The sequence below is a fragment of the Carassius gibelio genome, chromosome B7 (assembly GCF_023724105.1).
Source record: "Carassius gibelio isolate Cgi1373 ecotype wild population from Czech Republic chromosome B7, carGib1.2-hapl.c, whole genome shotgun sequence".
Taxonomy (NCBI): Eukaryota; Metazoa; Chordata; class Actinopteri; order Cypriniformes; family Cyprinidae; genus Carassius; species Carassius gibelio.
In genome coordinates this window covers 4602034-4625027 of record NC_068402.1, presented here as the reverse complement: position 1 = coordinate 4625027, position 22994 = coordinate 4602034, and the positions used below count along the sequence as shown (strand labels likewise).

At 38.1% G+C, this 22994-nt stretch overlaps 1 protein-coding gene across 2 annotated transcripts in view; it reads right to left on the bottom strand.

Moving 5' to 3' along the window:
- Nucleotides 1-20375, bottom strand: part of nlgn2a (neuroligin 2a) — a 163928-nt gene extending 143553 nt beyond the window's left edge. For both annotated transcript variants that reach the window (XM_052560852.1, XM_052560853.1), the window contains exon 1: nt 19508-20375. The gene's annotated coding sequence lies outside the window, so the exon portion shown is untranslated. The remainder of the gene's footprint in view (nt 1-19507) is intronic.
- Nucleotides 20376-22994: the final 2619 nt, after the last annotated feature.

Genomic DNA, 22994 nt, shown 5'->3' with positions numbered 1-22994 from the left:
TAATCTCTTTCTCTTTCTGTCTTTCATTTGCAGGTTCTTGCTTGAAATCATCCTTTTATACTGTTCTCTCTTTCAACAAACCATCTTTTTCATTACCGCACAACACCCCACTTGTTACCTTCAGCTTCATATCTTCCTCTCTTTCTCCCTTCACTTCAACCATGTTATATTTGCTTTCTGCACATTCCTTTACCCCCGTTTCAATCCCTCGTTCTCTCTCTCTCTCTCCGTAGGTCATGGTAAGGGGGCATAATCCTTTCCCATTCCACCTCCACATTTACTTCCATTCTCTAATAGCTGAAACCAATCCTCTATGCGCCAACCCAATTTAAATTCATATGCAATCCGCTCTAGCACCCTGAGAAACCGGCTTCCTTAAATCACATTTGACCAATGTAATTTTTAAAAAATTAGACACAAATAACATGAAGCCTTTGGCGTATTTAGAGTGATGAAATTTAAACAGTTTATCGCAGTGAGTAGGAGAATTTTGATGCTAATTTAGTGTGCGTGATTCATTTATTGGTGGGCCTCTCCATGGAGGCCTGATATGTTCAAGCTATTAGCCAGTTCCAATACTGAATAGCTCTTGGAAAAACTAAAACAACCTCAGGGGGTGGCATTTACTTTAGTGTAATCCAACAATTGATCAGTGAAGTGAATTGCTATTTTGTGTCAATTCTATTATGCGGCAACAGTTTCTAAACGCCAGGATACTGAACTCGAAGACACTGCTGCTTGACTGATATATCAATATAGTGAGAGAGGACAAAGATAAACATCAAATTAAATACCGGGAAACTCTTAAGAGCTTTTAACAAGGGTCACGCGCGCACGCATTACCTGGGAGCCAATTGCCAGGTGGAGGTCTATCTATCACCCATTTACAGACCTAATGACATTTGAGATCCAGTGTGGACAAAAATTTGCTTTGTATTCACTGTATATTGGCATTCGATAAGTAGGGAATGCTGAATGTGTGAATAAGAGAGCAATTTGGGACAAATTAACATTGTTTCATGGTTGCAGGCCTAAAAAAAAAATTATTAATTTATCAATATAATGAATACTCTTATTTAGCAAATACTGTATGTGCTGAATTGATTAAAAGTGAAAGACTTTCTGTTCATCAAGTGATCATAATGAATAAACAACTATTTTAATCCAAAAGTGAAAATTCTATAATTAATTACGCTCATGTTGTTAGAAACCCATAAGACGTTTATTCATCTTCGTAAGGCAAATTAAGATATTCTTGGTAAAATCCGAGAGCTTTCTGACCCTGTATAGACAGCAACACAACTGGCACGTTCAATGCCCAGAAACCCATTGTTAAAATAGTCCATGTGACATAAGCAGTTTAACCATAATTTTATAAAGCAACAAGAATCCTTTTTTTGCGCAAAGATAAATGACTGATTTCTGGTCTTTCACATTAGTCCTCTACACTCATCCACAAGAGTACCAAGATGCCCGCGTTTGCAATTTTTCCACTTGTAAACAACCCACATGAAAAAATACTATTGTAATTTATAGCAAATACTATAGTGTTTTTGAACCATACTATAGTAAAGTACTTGAATTAATTTGTTGTGGTAATTCTATAGTTGCTGTAGTAATATAACAACTATAGTAATATAAACAAATCAATTTACCAAATACTGTATTAAGTTTATATTTTGTATTATACTTCAATACACTACAGTTTACTGTAGTAAAAACTAAAGTATACTACAGTATTTATTACAGTTTATCAGTTCACTATAGTTAATGTTACAGTACACTTTTATAAAAAAGTGTATCATATACAGTATAATGAATGAATGGAATGAAAATCTTTTTGTATTATATCTAGGGTGACCACCCGTCCCGCGTAGCGCGTGCACGCACAGCGTTTGAAGCCCAATTCATGCGTCCCACATATTGAGACTGTGTCACGCATAATCAATGCTTGCTCAAAAAAAGTTGGTCGCTCATCTATATCTGGAGTCACCAACCCGTCGATCGCGGTCGACAAGTTGATTTTGGAAGCATTTTAAGTCGATCGCGAAGATTTTTTAAAAATCAGAGAAAAAAAGGTGCGAGCCTACGCTGACTGCGCGCGCACCTCCCGACACAGACGAGACATTTATACTTGACGCAACTGTTTTAGACTGAAAACCAGACCATACAACTGATTTAGGCGCGGGTGCCGATGTGATGAAGTGTACTAATATCCGTCTGCTCGGGCATGATTGTTTTAGGCCTGTAATTGATTGATTATTGGGGTAATAGGGATTGCACGGTTCACTGAAAAAAACAAACAAACCGTTTCTGTTGATGCATGCGCATTCTGGCTTCCCAGACATTACAAAAACATGAGAGAGAAAAAAAACCCCTGGACAAATCATTCACTCTTGTTCAACGCGAATGCTGTATATGAGCAGTAATTTATTCTTAAAGTGAATAAATTGTAATGAAAAATAAATATAATTAAATAGCTTGTAAGTAAATTGTAAGTGGAAGTGCATTTGTCGATTCTGTCATAAGCATACAGTACATCAGCAATTACACATGTTTAGGGGAATAGGGCATTATTAATATACCATGTAAGGTGCTATCAGTGAGTCTGCCCATGGGGTGGGGGCACCACCGCGCAAGGCAGTGTCCCACATAGCTAAAGAATCACGAGCGCCAGTAGGTTGTGACATTAAGTTGTGACATTACCGTGAGGAAAAAAAACATCATCCAAAACAAACCATGGCTAACAGTCAGATTCAGCAGTTTATTTATGATCCAGAATCAGATCCAGAGGCTGAAATTTAACAAGAGCATCATCAGCAACAATGTCTCTATGTGGTATGTACTGAAACTGTATATATTTGCTTAGCGGTTTTGGAAAATGACTAAGTTCCACTTTATGTCGTCTTTTTTTTTTTTTAAGGTGTACATGTGGAAAGTGCAGTTTGATGCCAACATCGCATGTTGTTTACTTGATGTGCTTACACGCTGATAGCTAAGTTAACAACACAGAGATATTTGAAGCAGTTTTACTCACCGCCTGCGGTTCCAACACACGATCGTGACCCTTTTTCGTTGGGACTGCATTATCCTTAAGAAATAAACGATGGGCAAATCCGGCGTCAAACTGGGCCTTGTTTGTAAAACAAGCATCTACGAAATGCAGGGAACAAACACAAACACTTGCACAACTCCGTTGATGCTCTGTAAAAATAAACTCCATCCACTGGTCCCTTAATGCTGTTTCTCTTTTGGTAATCTGTGCAGGGTTGTCTTGCCCTGGCAACCAAAAACACACTCCTTTTGTGACATTTCGCGACGCTCTCGCTCTGATCAGTGAACGTCTGTTGTGCTCTCAGTGCTCTGCTATACGGGAGCACGCGCTCTTCCGGCAGAAGTGCCTTAGGACCCATATAAGGAAATTCCGCTCCATCTAACATCACACAGAGCCATACTCGAAAAAAACTTTCCAAAACTTGTGACAAACCGGAAGAGGTTTTTTTGGAACAGAAATACTCCTTCAAACGTACAACTTAATTTTTGAAACTTTGTCCATGTTTAGCATGGGAATCCAACTCTTTAACAGTGTAAAAAACTCAGTATGCATGAAATAGCATTTCACCCCCCCCTTTAACAAAAGCAAAAAAGGCCTCTAACAATAACTTGCTCTATTCTTTTTCTATTCTATCAGATTTAAACTAATGAATTGAAATCTTGTGGGGCAAACGTGGTCAGTGAGCTGATAGATTGAGACCCCTGCTTTAACCCCAGTGTCATGGGGGCAGACATCCATTTGAGCACAGACTCTGCTGTGTGAATTTAAAATATAAGTCATTAGCAAACTGCGATGAAATCTGACATTATGATGGCAAACTTTCATTCCATATTTACACAAACTGTACCACCACAAACAGTAGCAGTCGACTTTCTCTATGCAATACAGTCGCCTTGCCCTGATGATCACACAAGCAAATCTGCCCACTTACAAGACAGATCTTTGATTTGATGATTGCATTTGACTGCTAAGTTGAAAGCAATCTCAGCAGGACCCTTTAAAAAGGTACTAAATATGTATATTGTGTCTGCATGTGTAACCAAAAATAGTTTCCAAAAGCCACTGTTCCCATTTGCCTTATTTCCACACAACATGTGTTCGATGGAGCCAGGTACTGATTGTGAGTGTTTCTTTAAATTAAAATGCTCTTATAGCACATGGTCTACTTGACCTACATGCTTCAACTGAAAATGCCTTAATGGTGTTATTTTGATTTGATTGGCAGGTGCATTTCGCCCGAGTAGCGTGACAAAAAATTTAAATAAATTAATAAATAAGAGACGTGGATAATTAGTGCCAATCAACCGCAGGCGAATCATCATGCTCTTGTCAAACTGCTCATTTTCTATGAGATGCCCTAGCTTGCATGGCAATGCGAATAACACCTGTATCACTGAACAATTATGGCACAGTCAACCGCATAGATATTTAAAACGTCCTCGAGGGTGTGTGTGTGCAGATCGGGCTTTGTGAAGCATGTGTAAAGTGTTTTCCAAGAGCAAATTTGTGCTAATGTCCAATTGCATAAAGCTTGCATGTGTGTGTGTGTGGGCGTTTATCTGCTGCCACAAACTACATTTAGCATGCATTGTGTGTGTACAGGTACTTTTGTCTAGAAGATTATGTTAACATTTACATTTATATTCCTAGAAAGCGCTTGTGTACCAAAGCAACTTACAATGAAAACCCTTGGAGCGGAGCACTTTAGTTTTTTCCTTTCCACCCTCTTTTCATTCATTTTCTAAAGCTCTCACTCCAGGGGTGCCTGTCGTTTTTCTTCATCAAAGTGCCGGGCTGTTTATTCTGTGTAGGGTGTGCTGATGTTGAGTATAATGGGATATGCACCCCGTGCGATTATAAGGCAACACACACTCGCTCCATCACTGCCATGCACTGGATGACAGATGAGTTGCCCGCCCGGGAGCACTCCTTTACCCACAATCCCTCTGGCCAGCCACACTCTGAGCTGAATGACACAACTTTATTTAATAGTATTAACGGAATTGTAATTTGAAATTAATTATATATAAATAATATAAAAAACTAAATTATGATTTGTTTCATGTGTTCAGAAAAGTTTTTTTAAAAAGAAATGTATGCACTACACCTTCCAAAAATTGTACATTAAACAGCACAACCCATTTTACTTCTGCAATGTATCATATTTATGAGTGAAAATGGGTTTAAAAGGAAAAAGACGAGGTAGCACTGACCTTGATTTTATCCCCAAAGAATCAATTTAAATTTCATCCCAGAACGAACCCATATCTGATTGTAAGTTTGCTAAAGCAAATAACTGCTTGGCTGTCGGTTAATGTAAGTGATGTCGGTGGAAAAATAAAGTATTACATTTTGTTGAAATTCTACATAGACAAATATTTTTCTCCCTTTGTAGTAACATGCAACTATGAATCTTTCACAATAAGACTAGAATTGTGTGATAAGACAGTACATACCGTATCTTTTGATTGCATATTGACTCGACAAAGCTTTACAAAAATGGCATTTGTCCTTGCTTGATGATTTGATACAACAGTGAAATAGCACTTTCTCCTCCTCAATACTATCATCAGGATTGCAGTCTTTTACAGCAATCCACTTTACCTTTAAAAAAATATTATTTTGCACAATCACACTGAATCTTATTCCAGTGTGTTTTTCATTTGACAGCAATGTGCTATAATCCTGTCCCAGGTTGGCGGTCTGTAATATAGATTCATGTGAGCAAATGAAACTTCACTGTCCAAAGCCCTGCAGTACAATACAACATCCCATTCATACATCATTACAATGACTGTTGCTTGTGAAGAAATAAAGACAGAATGTGCTGTCTAGTAAGGTTAAGCTCTCGAGAGATGAGTACAGCTTCAAATTTCCAATCCCGTCGTACTTTTATGTTGTAGGTGGCAGTGTTGGGTTGGTTCCCATTAAGCCTCCTTGGTGCAGACGGTCTACAACTTTAGCATTGTCCTTTGACTAACAGCCTGTCTGCCATATGTTCATAGTCACCTTATACCTGATCCTCAAAAAAACAGGCCTCCCACTGCCAAACAGGACTACAGTAACACCATGAATGCTTCTCAGGAGCTGATACGTCTGTTTTAATAAAGAGCTGCAGCTTGTCCATCATTCTCTCTCTTTGTGAAGCATGTCAACCAATTTTTGGCAAGCCAACATTCAGGGTTTGACCTTGATGATCTTTGCTTTCCTAGAGCTAGTTTAAATGATTCCAGTTCATTTTAAATCTACTTCCTTGCATTAAAGCTTGAATTGCAATTACACATCAATACAAATTCAGGAATTAAAAGGCATTCCCAATTCAACTCAGAATGGTGGTCAGATGCACGCCAGCCATAGCACGAAATGCTTGCAGTAATATCTCTGCAGATCTGTGCGAAAGATCTCAACCTTTTGGCCTTTTCGATGGCAGTCAGCAATCTAGTAATGGAGGGAGAGTGGCCCTGCCGTAGCCTCGGCAGTAAACAAGAATGAAAGCGTGAACAGTGCTCCCCAGAGACACGGGTAACTCTCCAGGCAGTTAACACAAGCTTCTGAAGGGAGAGAGATGAAGAGAGAGGGGATGAGGAAGATAGAGAAAATGAGAATCAGGTGAAGTGACAGACAGAGAAGCAGAAATAGACTTATTAAAGCAATCCTCAACATCCTGACAACCTCATTCACAGCATCTAAGGTGGATTGTTACACCATGTCCTAACCAGATGCGAAGTGACAAGTTCCAGGAACAAGTCATTTGTCTGTCTTTACTGGAAGCAAATGTGCTGCACGATGCAATATAATCACTGGTGTTTAATATGCAGTAGAGAGGGATTTCATCCAATGGGATTTCAGAGTGGGCGGAGCTATCTAGTGCCACTCCGTAAAAATAGAATCCAAATAACAAACAAAGTGTTCTGTCGCTTGATGCAGCCATGGCTGGTTTGGACAAAACTATGATTTTCATGGAAAATATAGCTTTTATGGCCTGCCACTTTATTTCGCTGCGTCTGGTTACACGGTGTACAATAACATCATGAGGTCACCACTCTGTGACTCTAGGAAAGTGAGAGACTGAACAACTAAAACTGTGATGCTAAGTTCATTTGACAGGTTTCATTTAGCTTCTTTCCCCCTGCCATCAATCAAATAGGTGGAAATGTGCATGTACACACAGTGTATGGTGTTGATTTGCTTTTCATTGTACCTGCCAGAACCCAACCACTGTGCAGACAAAATATCCATATGCGACAGCAGAGGTTCTCAACTGGTCTGTTCAGATGGGGTCAAGGACAGAAGGAATAACAAAACAATGACGAATGCAAATAATTAAATGTAGCTAATCGCATAACCATCCACACTTACAGATATAAAATCATTTATACAGTATGTGCATTTGGGAAACCCATGTACAATAAATTGACATTCATTGCATTCAAGACATACAACTTGAATGCAATGCTTTTTTAAGCTACAGTAACAGTAACAAAATAAACAATACTTTAAAAATAAAATGCTTTACATAAAGTACACTACCATTTAAAAGTTTGAGGTAAGATTTTGTTTTTTGAAAGAAGTATTTTATGATCACCAAGGCTGAATTTAAAATGTAATTTATTCCTGTGATGGCCAAACTGAATTTTTAGCAGCCAGTCTCCATTGTTATCTTTTAATAATCATTTGAATTAATCATGAATCATTTAAATGATTTGCTCAAGAAACTCATCTTGTTATTACACACACTTGTTAAATACAACCCAGCACTGGGTAAAATATGGACAAACCCAGCGATCGGGTTGTTTTGGCCCAGCAGTTTGGTTACTACCCAGAAGGTTGGGTTACACATTTAACCCAACCATTGGTTGAAAACAAACCAATCGTACACTCAAAAAAATGATTTTTCACATTTGTTCACTTTACCTGAACAATTCATGTTGAATTAATGCCATTTTGGCTATTTTTCAGTTCAACATGATTGTGTCATGTTAAACTGACTTAAAACTGTGACTCATTGGTTTAACATAAAGTTTTCATTTTGAAAGAACATGTTTCAATCAAGTACCTCAAAATAAGTTTTACACTTCCCATCATGCTTTGCACAGGACTGGATATGGGGAGAGAAAATGTTGAAATAAAGTGTTATTTTATGCAGTTTTTAGTAAAATTTGATAATAAGGAGACTTTTTCATGTCTAATGCTCTATTATATGGGCATTTTAAAAGACTTTATATTGGTGTATTTTGTGCGAATTACCGTTGTGGTGAAGTGTGGAGCTTGTGGTTGGGTTGAGGACCTGCCAAGTTAGCTAAAATTATAAAAATAGGGAAGTTGTGGCCCAATGGTTAGAGTCGAACTGGCAATCGAAAAGCTGTGAGTTCGAGTCCCGGGCCTGCAGGAATTGTGGGTGGGGGGAGGGCATGTACAGTGCTCTCTCCACCTTCAATACCACGACTTAGGTGCCCTTGAGCAAGGCATCGAACCCCCAACTGCTCCCCGGGCGCCACAGCATAAATGGCTGCCCACTGCTCCGAATGTGTGTTCACAGTGTGTGTGTGTGTGTGTGTGTGTGTGTGTGTGTGTGTGTGTGTGTGTGTGTGTGTGTGTGTGTGTGTTCACAGTGTGTGTGTGTTCACTGCTCTGTGTGTGTGCACTTCGGATGGGTTAAATGCAGAGTGCAAATTCTGAGTATGGGTCACCATACTTGGCTGAATGTCACGTCACTTTAAATTACAACAATAAAGGTTTGAAAATGTAACATGTTTTGTCCATTTATTCAATAGAATTAAGAAAATGTAAGGTGCTTATATAAAGCAAGTAACAATAAGTTATTGAAAATGAGTAAAGTTTATGTATTGTACAAGCTTAAATCACAGTTCATCAGTTTTCATAAAATGTATTTAATTCATTTACGTTAACTGAACATGAAAAGGTGAAGCTTAAATAAATATTAACTTTTGCGTTGGATTTATGTGATTACATTGGATGGAAAATTGACATCTAATTGAATTAAATAAGTTTTAACTTTTGGGGTTAAATATTTTTTTGAGTGTATTTAACCCAGCATTTTTAAGAGCGTACTATCAGCTGTTGTGCTGCTATATTTTTGTAGAAATTGCAAAATATATATTTTTTCCAGGACACTTCGATGAATAAAATGTCCAAAAGAAAAGCATTTATTTGAAATTTTTTTTTGTAACAAGCCTTTATAGTAACTTTTGATGAATTTAATGCACTTATTTTTACATTTCTAAATTAAAGTACATTTTAATGATCCCAGACTTGAATGGCAGTGTATCTTTAAATGATCCGGTCTACTAAAGATAACAATAAACATATGTAAACTTATTACATGATTTGTGTTTGTGACAGCCACAATGTGTTTTGTTGGGGAGTTATTAATAATTATTGGATAAAAAAAATAAAATAAATACAAGTGACATTATGAAACTAATTAATGGATTTCAGTAGTTTGTTATACATTTTGGAATGTCAAACTATTTTGTTTTGTGTAATTTTGGATTGCTGGTTGATGACCAATGTAATATTTGGGTCCTGAGGCTAAATCAGAACCGTTATCAAACCGCACACTTTATATATTTTTTTTTTAAATAAAAAATACAAAAAACATTATGTATAATCAGTAATGCAGCAAAAAACAAGTCTATTCATTGTTTAAAGGAATATCACTACTCTATAACTGAAGCGTGGCGTTACACACTCAAGGACTAAACAATTGCTCGGAGGAATTATCAATGAGTGAGGCAACTCAATACTCTTCTATTGATCAACCCTCATCTGTACACCAGATAACATCCTTCTGCAGGAGAAAAGAGAGGAACAAATGGAAATATAAATCCCAGCATGTGCACTACAGCAAGGTGATACAAATGATCTGGATGCCTGACTCATTATATTTTCCTCATCGAACCATGACAAGGGACCGCCATTAAAAGATCCCCCTCTTGAACTGAACAAAATAACTCCTCCATACATCTGTGATGCATTTAGCTTATTAAAGAAATGGTGAAATGGACATGCTAATGTGCTTCACAGGGCTGTAGTCCCCTCCGAGGAGATCGGTGCTTTAAACATGGAGTTCGGCGGCTCAGGGAGGCCTCGTCCCACTAAATCATGTCTGCTGATTGCCCCCATAGACACATGTTCCTGGTCCTGATCCATTTAGCAACCGCCTTGGCTCATTAGGTTCTGACACAGCATGTATGTGTGAAGAATATGCTAATAGTTAAGCGGGATGCGAGTTAGTTTAGGTGAGGGGGATACCAGTCTACCCTAATTAGACTGAAGCTCAAAACCCAACCCCCATCCCAGCGGAAGAAATGAATGAAAACATTGCTGATTAACCTTTTATGGCCCCGTAGGAAACCGCATCTACAAATAACAAACAAGGCTTTAAAAAGACGATAAGAAAAGGTTAAGGAAGTGAAAAATATCCCTCGGTCCATTAAAAATGACACATCTGTGGTTAAAAGCAGCAGTTCGAGCCTTGTCTATTGAATTACAGCGAAGAATGGATGAAGTAGGAGGCTTAGAAAGCCTTTCTCTGGAGGCCTAATTTATGAGCATGCTGATCAATGGTTAATTAAGCCGAGAGACTGAGCGGCGTGAACGAGGGAAGAGAGGTGAAAGTGCAAAGAAAAGCTACAAGAATGAGGGGTGGTCATGGGAAATGTAGTCTTCTGTAATTACAACGTTGTTTACATTGGCCGTATTGGCATTGAAATTAATATTAAAACTGCTGACATTTCTTCCGATGGGCTTCAAGAGACTTACAAATGATTCATTATGTCTGAAAGCTCTGGGATTGCTGCCCCTGTGCTTCCTTGATGCATGAACCTACTCTGTGTGATTAACTAACAAGGCATTTATAAGGCAAGGCTTCAATAATTCAAATAAACATAAAGGTGTGTGAGAGAGAGAGAAAAATCTTCCCTCCAAAAACGAGATCAATACAAAGATGCATCTTCCATCTTCACCTTTAACTTGCCATAGTCATCTCAGACACTTCTACTCAATTAAAAGAGTAACACATTTAGTTTATTCATAAGTAGTTGCATTAAATGAGGTCAAAACGCTACAATGTACTTATCACCGCAGGTTGTAACTTTGGCACCACTATGACTTAAAATAATTTAAGGAGGCAATTAAAATGGGCTGACTTTTTACTGCAAGAGAGAGACTATCAAGATCTTACGATTCCTCTTTTTACAGATGAGAGGCATGATTTGCAAAGAATCAGGCAAATCCTTGAAAACATGTTTAGTTAATAAATAAATAAAATAAAATCTTCTGATCTTCTTATTTCCACCCTCAAACATAATTTCCCTTCCCACTTACAAAAACTCTTCCCATCTCGTATATTCCCCCTGTCTCTGGTGTTTTAGCCAGCCGTGGGTTTGCATAAGTGAAATCCCGCTTCATTGGGTTATGCCATCCCATGTGCTGTGAACAAAAAAAGCTGCAACATATTATGTGCCATTCCCATGAGGCTGTCAGTGAGTGACATTAACATCATCTGCTGTCCAGCGGGGTGTTAACGTGTCTGTGTCTCTGATGCAGCACACTTTGTCCCAAATGACTGTCGCTCTGAAACCACCAACTGCCAGGTGCCTATTATTCTTAGTGCGGGTAAATGGCTTTTTTGGGGAGGAAAGGCTTTTTTGCCCTTTTTAAGAGCGGTGCTTGCTAATGACAACATGCTTTTATTTTGTAAGCAGCAATCACATTCACCTGGCAGACAATAACATTGTTGAAAAAATCCAGCAGATTTTCAGAGACATCACTGCATGCAAACTTGCATTATCCACCTACGCAACACAGCTTTGTGTGTTCAAGCAAATGCACAAACAGTGAAAGAGACAAATGGCTGTTTTTATATTTTCTGAATTCAGTAACTAGTGATATTGCAATTAACACACTATAGTACAACTGAACTCTAGCTAGTGAAGTGACTTTGGACCTTTAACATGATGCCAACTTATCTTTACAAGCACTCACAATATCCGCCTATCGTTTTCCACTCTCTGTTCTTTTATTGAATTGATTTGGCCTTGAGGGAAAGAAAGAGCCTTCTGATTAATGAATCTTGAAAAAGCCACTGTTTCACCTGAAAAATGGCAGAGCACCAAACACAACGCCCAGTTGCTTAAAGAGAAGGAAGAAACAAACAACTCAACAAGCTGAATCGGCCAAGAAAACCATGTCATGCTTTTTTTTTATTGGAGACTTGAGCTCACTTAATTCCCTCCCTCCTATTTTCTCTCTGAATCCTTCCCTCTGTCTTTTTTGCTCAGTTTGGATTTTTTTCACTGCTGATTGTGACAGTAACAAGGATGAACAAAAAGACAAAACAAACTGGCAATCCTTCCCAATTCTTAGCTCTCATTCCTAAGTCCAGGATATGCATCAACAAGAAAAAAAAGAAAGAAAATTGTATGTATTTGTAAGATATATTCACATTGTTATTATTGTGTATTAATATTATTTTATATGATATATAATGAATATTTACATTTAAAAAAAAGTTACAAATGATCATGGGCGTAGGTTTGGTCTCAGCTTTGGTAAGTGCAAAGATCCAAATAGCAGTTTAAAGGAGCTTGCTAAATATTGGTGGGGACAAATTTGTAATCTCAAAATATTGATAGGGACTAGTACCTAGCGTCCCCCCCTAAACCTACGCCCATGCAAATGATTCACAATATTCAGTTAATCAATGAAATCCTTGTTTTGTCGAATCATAATTGTGAAAAGCTTTGTGTATTTGTTACTGTACTGTACATACTACCTTAAAAAGTTACCATTTGAAACCTTGCTTTTGCAATTGAAAAACAATGGCAACAAAAACCTTACATTATGCACAATATATTTTTCTTCTCTCTTTTGAAGTTCTGGTGAAATACTGTAAGACTGACTATGTTCTTGAGAAAACTTGTGACAAGACTTTCATCAGTAAAGAATAGCTACATACTGTACTAGAGTCTGAAACACAGCACTAGAGCAAGAAAGACAGAGAGAGAGAGAGAAATGGGGGGTTAAAACTGTACTTTCAGAAAGAGTACATAGTGCATCAGGGAGTGAGTGCAGATCCTTGATTAGCTGCTCCATTCTCCATTCTCCATCCTCTCTTCTTTCACTTCAGGTTCAACCAATACACCTGCTGCACTGATCTAGGACCAGCTGCTGTGCTCTAATATTGACACAGGTCAAGTGGCCAGCCCTGCACTGCAGAGGAGTATCTGGACCAGCAGGGCTCCAAGGAAGAAGAGAGAGAGAGAGAGAGAGAGAGAGAGAGAGAGGCTCTAGCCATCACATCATCCTCCTAAAGTGCAGCACTGCAGTGCTCAGTCCTCAATGCCTCTGTCGCCCTTCTTAACCTACATAACCAGCCAGCCAGAGACACACAGTCATGTCCTCAGCATGGAAATGCCTCTAGACACAGAGGAAGAGAGGGGGTAAAAAGAGCGGGTGAAGCTAACAGAAACAAGTGGAGTCTGAGAAAGTATATTGTCAACTACCTCACGATACAATATTTAAACAACTTTCTTCTTGGATAACTAAACTACTGAAAATTTAGTGGTTGGCCGATATTGTTTTTTTTTTTTTTTTTTATAGCCAAAGCCAATGCCGATATTTTTGAGAGCCAATATATATCGGTTTAATTTAAAGATAATAATAATAACATATGTATAAGTATTGCTGGCATGAAATTTAGATTTATTTTATATGATATTTACTAAATTGAAAATTGATAAATGAAACTAATTTGAACTGAATAATAAAATAAACCGATTAAATAGAAAAAAAAAGTAAAATATATTTATTGAGTTGCCAATTTTTTGGTTCTGTAAACCTATTATAGTATTTTCCACAAATTATTATTAAATATTCATAAAATAAAAGTAAACACCGCACACAACAGTAACCTGGCACTCCTTTTGTATTTAAAATGTTTATTTTAATAAACACAATGTAGAGTTAATTTCTCATACTTGAATTAAATGTTTATTAGGAATTAAAAATCTTGTTGGTACAGAACTTTATTAGACAGGAGCCTCATGCACTCAGGTGCTGTCATTTTTATCACTGTCAAAATAAAAGACCAGCTTCTAACACATCGTCCGAGGAGGATTATTGGCCGAAGATTATTGGCCGCAGCCGATAATTAAAAAGTGTCAAATATCGGTCAAGATCGGTTGACCACTATATAGAATAAAACCATATAATCACAGAAACAAATTACAATATTACTAACAGAACCTGAGGTATTAGTGCAACAGAGTAGAAATAAAAAAGAACTAGGATTCATTAAGAAAAATATTATGAAAAATTTAGTTTTAATTGTCTTTATTTCATCAAATTAAATAATTAGAAAAATTTGAAATGACTTTGTTTTTTCATTAAAATCCCTTTATTTTTCAATCCAAAATGTATGCCCTCCAGATTGTTTTTCCACAATCCAATCAGATCCTTGACTGCATCCAATTTTTCCCCCTTTTAAAAAAAACAAAATGTTTGATTCAGAAATAACCCACGTTATTGTCCCTGGCAACTTGCTTGTGATGGTTGTTTGTCATATCACTGGCCGTTTTGATGGTGGCACTAACTGTGTGCTGTCTAACGCCTATTACACATTAACATTCAGACAAGGGCACAGACAGACGCAGGCATCCACAGCAGACAGTCAAAACACACACACGCATATCTAAACAAACACCCTGATCAGACAGAGAAACAAAGAGAGAGAAATATCAAGAAAAGTGGTTGTTCACAGCGTTACCAAGAGTAGCCAGAGCCCACTTGCCATAAGAGAAGCCATTAGGCTTAATAGTCCCATTCTGTGTGTGTGTGTGTGTGTTAGTGTGTGTGCATATGTTAACAGAACAGGAAGGAAATGGTGTAATAGCCCACTCAATGCATTTCAACTCACTCCTCTGATAGTGAATGCATTGCTTGAATTCCATTCGAGGACAGACTAGCAACTAATGCTTCTATTTATATCCCTGAAATTTGATGGAATATGATTACAGATATAAGTGCAAGTGTCTGTGTGTGTATGTGCGTGTCTTACATAATAAATATACTAATCTAGCTGAGCGTCATCGTGCAATGCGGATTTACTCAAATCCCTTCAACAGCAGGAAGAGGAAATCAGGCCATAGACGAGCAGTGACCTTGCTGCGCTGGTCACGTGACTAAACTGAATATCAATGCGGATCGATGCAATCAATACATGTCTCTGTATGCTTCTGTGTGTTAAACCTGCAATGATTTCCATCTAATAGATAGACAGAATAAATGAAAAGCAGATGATGAATTAAGCACTGCATTTTAAACAGATTTCTAAACACAAACAAGAAAAATAAAAAGTCACCTGACACAATCCCCACCTGAGTGTTTATATTTTTAGACTGCTCTTATTAACACTGAATGAATTTCACAGCGTCATGCCCTGGAAACCTGCGAGCTGCTCCGGCTGCTTGTGTTGTGGGTTTATTGGTCCTGTCAAACACACTCTGGGAGCTGACAAATCTGCCATAATAAACTTCGTGTTAAAAGTGAAGTGTGTATTTTTTTGATGCTGAAATATTTTTATCCCAATGCAGAGACAGCTAAAAGTAAGCAATTTCCTGGGAGACAATGTGGGCGGTAGAACCGTCTGGGGAACCAATTATATATATGTTAGGGGTGGGTGATATCCCGGTAGACAGGGTTAACATTTATTGATTAAAATTTAGAGATTTTGGACTATTGTTTCTATCATGGTTACACACTCAAGTGTCACAGAAACTTGACATTTGTGTGCATTTGTAATCATAGTGGTTTAAAAACAAGTGATTTAAGCTAGTGAAATGCAATCAGCAGCAAAGGAGAACTAATTTAGCTACATACGCCAACTATCTGAGAGATGCGTGCACGTGAAGATGGTGCTCATAGAGCACAGGTTATTTCTGTCACTTTATAGGCCATGAACGGCTTAGTACACACCAGTATGTGTCAAATTGCCCATCTTTGCAAGTATCCTCATAAACGGAGTAATTAAAGGTCTTAAGTGAAAGCAAACAGCTGAGAAAGAAAACACATGTGTAACAGTCCACTGGATCCGGGCAGCTCTTAAAGTGACAGCAGTCTAATATTCCTGCTGTCTGTCATTCAATCAAACAACAGAAGAGAGAAAATCTCCTCTTGACTAAATCACTTTTGTAACTTTAAAAAGAAGAAAAACACATTTAATTACTATATTTAATTATGTATTCGTTTTTTTGTGACATTGAAATAAATGTTTTTTTTAAATAATGTTTTTGAGTTTATATTTTTTTGAGTTTCATAATCAGAATTTTAAAATGTTTTCTGAAGGATCATGTGACACTGAAGACTGGAGTAATGGCTGCAGAAAATTCAGCTTTGCCATCACAGGAATAAATTCCATTTTAAGATATATTAAAACAGAAAACAGTTATTTTAAACAGTAATAATATTTCACAATATTACTGTTTTAACTTTTTGCTTTTATCAAACAAATGCGGCCTTGGTGAGTGTAGTAGTCTTCTTTCAAAAAGAACCAGCCCAAAACTTTGCAGCGTACACATATATATGGAATACATATAACAGAATTCTGTTCAGGAACATCGAATTTCTACAGAGCTGCTACACTTCACACATCACCTTTAAGTCTTACAACCCAACAGGTGCCTCACACACTGAGGGATGTGAATGCGAGTGTGTGTAAGTCTATGTGTGTGTCCAATGGTTTCATTCATGTCTTTAATCCGCTTGGCCCTCTTCACTGGTCTGTTTTATAACACCGATGTGCGAGAATACTTCACAAACCATGGTAGCCGAGTGTGTTCTTTTGAGCATTTGACCTTCCTCTAACCTTAAAACGAGAGCCTATGAGAAAGAGATGAGTGAGGTGCTGTGAACAAAAAGAACAGAACAATCTGCCGAAAGAGGGGAGAGGGAAACAAACCAGAGGAGACAGAAGGACCATCACACCCTAGTGAGGACACAGATCTCATTAAAATGGCTCCTGAGTGGTGACATGATGGCTAGCATTGACTTAAAGCTCTGGGACGCATGACCAGAGAGAAACAAGGATGTGTGTATAGTTGTGAGAGAATCCTGCTTTTCTTGTTCACATTTTCCCCCTGAATCTATCCCTTACATCTGAACATCACACAGGCTCTGAACCAAGACCACTAAACACCCGGACAGGCTCTGTAGACGAGAGCACTCAGACATATAACAAAAGCTGGCAGAAATAACACAAACCAGGAGAAACCATCAAATCTGACCTTTTGACAGCACCACCTTTTATCCCCCGGCTTAATTCATCCATGACAATACCACACACACACACATATAACACACACCTCACAGCAGAATCCGAGAATAAATGAATCCGATGAGCTGTTCTGAATGAACATATTTGGGGCAAAGTGGAGGAACAGTGAGGTAAATATTGCATACACAGTCACAGTATTAGACTACAGAGAAATCAGTAACTATCAGATGAACACATGGAGATTCAAGAGCCTGGTGTCCAACTCCCTATCCGGCTCAGTTCAGCCCATCTGTTTCAGGGTACGAGACCAACACACACACACACACACACACACACACACACACACACACACACACACACACACTTCTGTGTGCATCTACACCCATATGTTTGGGCTCTTCATCTTGTGAGATCACAGAATCTATACTCCAGCATGGCATCAAACACATAAAGCACATGCACACATGCTCATATATCCTCCAACGATGTGGCCTCCCGCCTCTCTGTCTTTAATCAGTTCATTGAAATCAATTAGAGCTCATTGATCCGTTGCTTCTGCATGAATAAACAAGACATGCTGTCTGGTGCTGCTGCTAACATGCGCGCGCACAAAAAAAGCTGATACGACACGTCCACATATTGCACTACTGTACACAAATATGCTCTTGAAGATGGCCAAAAGTATGTTGCAACTGCCTTATGAATGGGTTTCACTATAGTAAAGATGAAATTCACATGTACAGTAACAAAGCAGTCCAACACAAGGACAGCCACACATTTGGTTTCATCCATTACCCTGCTCCCAAATGACACAGTGAGCTCCATATCTGCTATTTGGGCCAGAGAGAGAGAGAGAGAGAGAGAGAGAGAGAGAGCTCAGCATTCCCTGCTCACAGAACAGAGCGCTTCTGTGTCTTCTCAGTTCTGCTATCCACTAGGTTTGGGATGGCCATACTAGGATAGCATATAAATGTGGCCCATTCTTTCAGACTGTGTGTGTGTGTGTGTGTGTGTGTGGTAACTGCTGCTCTTGCTTCGACCTCTCCTCCCATCAGATGTTCGGCACATCAGTGCACCAGCGATTACTTGTCTTTGATATACGGAGATAGGTTTACGTTCCACTGTGTGTGTGAGTGTGTGTGTTTCAGGAGGACAGAGAAGGATGCTGGGGGCCGGAGTGAATCTAATTTCCGTGCTTTATGACGTCAAAACATTTTCAAATATACGGTACTAAGAAAAAAAAATGAGGGAAGACCGAGCAGTGTTGTAACACCAATTTAACAAAAAGTACATTGTCTGCATGGGGTGAAGTCAGTACTACACATGAATAAACATGTAACAGAAATCATTTATCCATATCTAGCCTATATTGCAAAAAGACTAATATATGAAAAACATGTTTTTAGATTGATAAGCTTATGCATTTCAATATTTGATTCCTGTTTTATTTGCTGCTTTGAATCTGAATTAAAATGCTTGGGATGACATATACAGTAAATTAATCAAAAATAATATATTTAACGGCAATAAATTCCTGGAAAGAATTTAAAAGTCCATGTTTCCAACTGGTGTTAAACTCTGGTACTCTCTGCACATGACATTAATTTACACAGTTTACTTTGTCGATTTCAAAATTAGTCTAAGTTGTGTGAAAAAAAATGTGGGTATATTAAATCAATGTACAGTAATGTAAAGATATGACCAAAAAATAACCAGTTAAATAAAATGTGTGAAAACAGTACTTTGGAATTTTCAGGGAATTTGTACAGCAAAGATATGAATCTGCTCTGTCTAAAAAAGAAATACAATTTTAAAGCATTTTTTTATGCTGGGTATTAAAATGGGTCAATATGCAGGTTTAATATCTCGACACACACAATCATGCACGCTACAGCACCATCCGCGCGCGTGCCCGATGCCCCAGTTGAAACGCGCGCGGATGAAGCGCCTGTCGCTCTGCATTTCGGAAAAGGCTCCTGAACAGGTTGCAGCAGCACACTGTATAAAAAGCGCTCCTATTATTTCCCCTTATCCCAACAGCATTTTATGCATTTTCCTAATGGAAACCCTGCTTACTGTACAACAGCCTAACAAACAGTCAAAGGAGAAAGAGTTGAATCTATAATACAGTATATTTTCCACAGAAGTGCCTTTACCTGGGAACGAGCCGCAGGGAGAAATCAGAGGTCTGTGATGTTGGAGCTCTGTGGGTATTTCCTCGTTTTCTTAAGCGTTGCTCAGCGCAATTCCATCAGCCTGAGCTCGGGATAAACCAAAAGATTCTCCGTCGTCCAAGAACAGCAGGAAATGTTTCACGGTTTCTCCCGACAACACCCAGACATAAAACAGATTCAGAGGAAACGGTTGCAGAAGTGAAGGTCTGTTCACGCGCGCGCTCTTAATGAAGTCTAGTTGGATTTGTCCACTGAAGAGCTTGTTTGGAAACGACCGCCGGCTTCTCCCATTATAAGCGCATATGGGGGAAAAACCAAACAACAAACACAAATTCACTTCTATGACATGTTTTCCTCCTCTGTGAGTCTAATCAACACTCTCTTTCCGTTTGCACGTATTTGATGTGATTTATTTCGGTTTTCCGGGAACGAACGCCGACGTAACGCGATGGCTTCAGCAGTGAAGTCTCGTGTTTAATCTATCGGCGAGTCCAGCTTCTGAGGGCGGCCGTGGTGGTCACCGGCTCCGCTGTCGTTTCCCCGTGACTCCGGGAGCGATGGGAGAGATGCTGTGAGGCTTTGATTGCCCATCTCTCTCTTTCTCTCAAGCGCGTTCACGCGCTCTGTGACGTTCTATATCGAAGCTGCTCTGTCGCTGTGATGACGCGCACATTCCACGCGCCGGCCTCTCAGCATCCCTGCATCCCTGTGTGATAAAGCTCTGCTGGACACGGCACTAACAGACCCCGGTGTATCACAACCGGAGTGCTGCCAGAGAGCCAAGGCTGAATTTTATACGATACGATACGTTTGATTTCTCTCCCCTTTCTCGCGCTCGAGGTCATCCTCAGTCCTGCATCAGAATGACGTCAGGGCATATTAAAGTGGCAGAAACCCCTCTTGTTCACCATCACACGATCTCACCCGCACTAGATTATTGGGGATCTTCTTATATATTCATGTTGTGCGACGGGTGATGGAGACGCGCATCTTTGATACCCAAAAGATTACATTCGCCATTCTCAGAATAAAAGAATTTAAAATAAATAACCATGTAACCATAAAATATATAATAAAATATATAATTTATATGAGTAAATAGAAAAATATTAGGCTATATGTTTTATTTATTTATTTATTTATTCATTTTTAAAGCAATGTTACACTGTTTCCATACTTTTTTCTTTTTTACTTTATTATTTGTATAATAATAATATATCACTGCAAATATATAGGCTATTGTCATGTATTGCCATGTATTTTCTCAGTAATACTAATAAGTAACACATTGAATTAAATGTGAAAATTTGAAGTTGAAAGACTATTTTCTTTGTAAAAAGTACTCTAATAATCTTCATTTAATTTACAATTGAATAGTCTTTTTTCTTTGTTTTTGTTTTTTTTTTACAATGTACTTTACACATGTCTATAAACTGAAATTTATTTCAATAAAAGCAAAATTTGGGTACAGTACTTTTTTTCTAATTCTATAATCCATTAAAATGTTATAGCGATGAATGCGTCCATGCAAACTGGTTGATATTGTGATTAACAATAAACAATTGAAACAATGCACATTTTCTTAAAAAAAATAAATAAATCATGTCAATCAAATAATGTCAGTAAATTCAGTGATGATTATATCAGGTATCATGGGGACACACATGTCACCTGACAAGGACCTGCCTACAGGACTGTCAGATGTTTGGTTACATTCACAAAACACAATCCAATCCTCAATCATTACATTTATGCAGAGTTCAAATGAACTCAGTAGACTCTAATTGTAAACTACATGACATGTAATTATTCCACAATCATCCATCACTTAACATCAGTGTATTATAACGAGAAAGAAGCAGTTTTATAAATAACGATCTAATAACTATAATCTTTGCTTCTGCTCCAGTTGCAGTATTATTATCTCTACACTCATGAAACTAGGAAATTTAGAGACAGGAATAAGCAAAATCTCAGCACTCTTGTGGGAATATCTATTTTCTAATTCTGCTCGACAGAATGATGTGACGAGCGTCACCATGAGCGTCAGTGAGACCCCGCTGAAGCACATCCAGTTAGATACGCAGAAACAGATCGCATCCTAACTAGTCTCCAGACAACATGGAGCAACTTCAGGAGATCTGAAATGCAGACCGGTCTCACCTTAATTTGAACTGAAGCTGGAGGCAGCAGGTGTGTCTAAATCTGTTAAAGCAGCGGAAACATCTGCTCTGGGCAGAAGAGGGATTCATTCCTCCTGTCTCTCACAGCAGGAGGGAGACACTTACTGGCCTGCCTTGCCACACTATCCCACCTTACAACACCATACACACTAGAAAACAACAGAGGCGCTTCCCCAAATGTTCCACAGACTATTATTTGTCTACAGTGTAGGGGCCAGAGTCAGCATGTGCTGTAAGAACAATTCTGTTGTTTTTACAAAACAAAACTGGCAGCTGGGGTACAAAGAATAATTGTGTAAAAAGACAGTACAAATGTACAACCTGTACTTTCTACAGTATAAAACATAAAAAAAAACACTCTTCTGAATTTGCACAACCACCGATATCCAAAATAATAACACAGGTGGTAAAAAGAAAGACACATAATGAGTCGAAAAATTCCTAAAGGGCAATAAACTAAAGTGACAATAATTAAGATGTAACACGAAAACCTAAAAACGATCAAATGTAAAGAGGTAATTCTGGGAATGTTCAATTATTATTATTTTTCATTATATATAGTAGGAAACATACTATTAACCAATTAACAGTTTTTTATTAAGAGTCTTTCATAATTAAAACAATCATTTTCACAGTATGGCTTTAATGAAACGACTGCGTAAAATTATAATGCGTTTACAAAATTTTTGGCATAAAGTAATTTTTTTTTTTTAAAGGAAACAAAGAATGTGCAAAAAAAAAACAAAAACAAAAAAAAAACAAAAAAAAAAACATGAACATTAACTTCCAAAGCTCTTACATCCAAAAAATGACTATTTATTTTATGTTTTTTTCAGAAGCTTGATTTGTTTCATGAACAACCTGGAGAAATTGCATTTTAACAGAGCTTTAAAAATAAATAATCAAACATCCATCTCTTGCGTTTCCTTTTTTAGGTCCCATTTCTATAATGACTGATATGGCATTTTGCCAAAGTATCTTTTAACAGTCATGCCAGCGGATGATCAGTGATGAAGAAGAAGAAAAAGATGAAAGACAAGGGATGACACAAAGGGAGGACAGTGTTAGATGGATGTAAGGGGGTGAACAGAAAGAAGCAATTAGGTTGGGAGGGGGAGGTGGACTATGATTGACGACACTACTCAAGACGGTGACAAGCAAGATACTGTCCAAGCTGCCTGATGTCCCTGAGACATATTACCTTTATTCCACATGTCCACTGCACTGAACCAAAGACTGAGAGATCAGAGCAGAGGACGCAGGCAATTCTCACTGGATAAGAATCA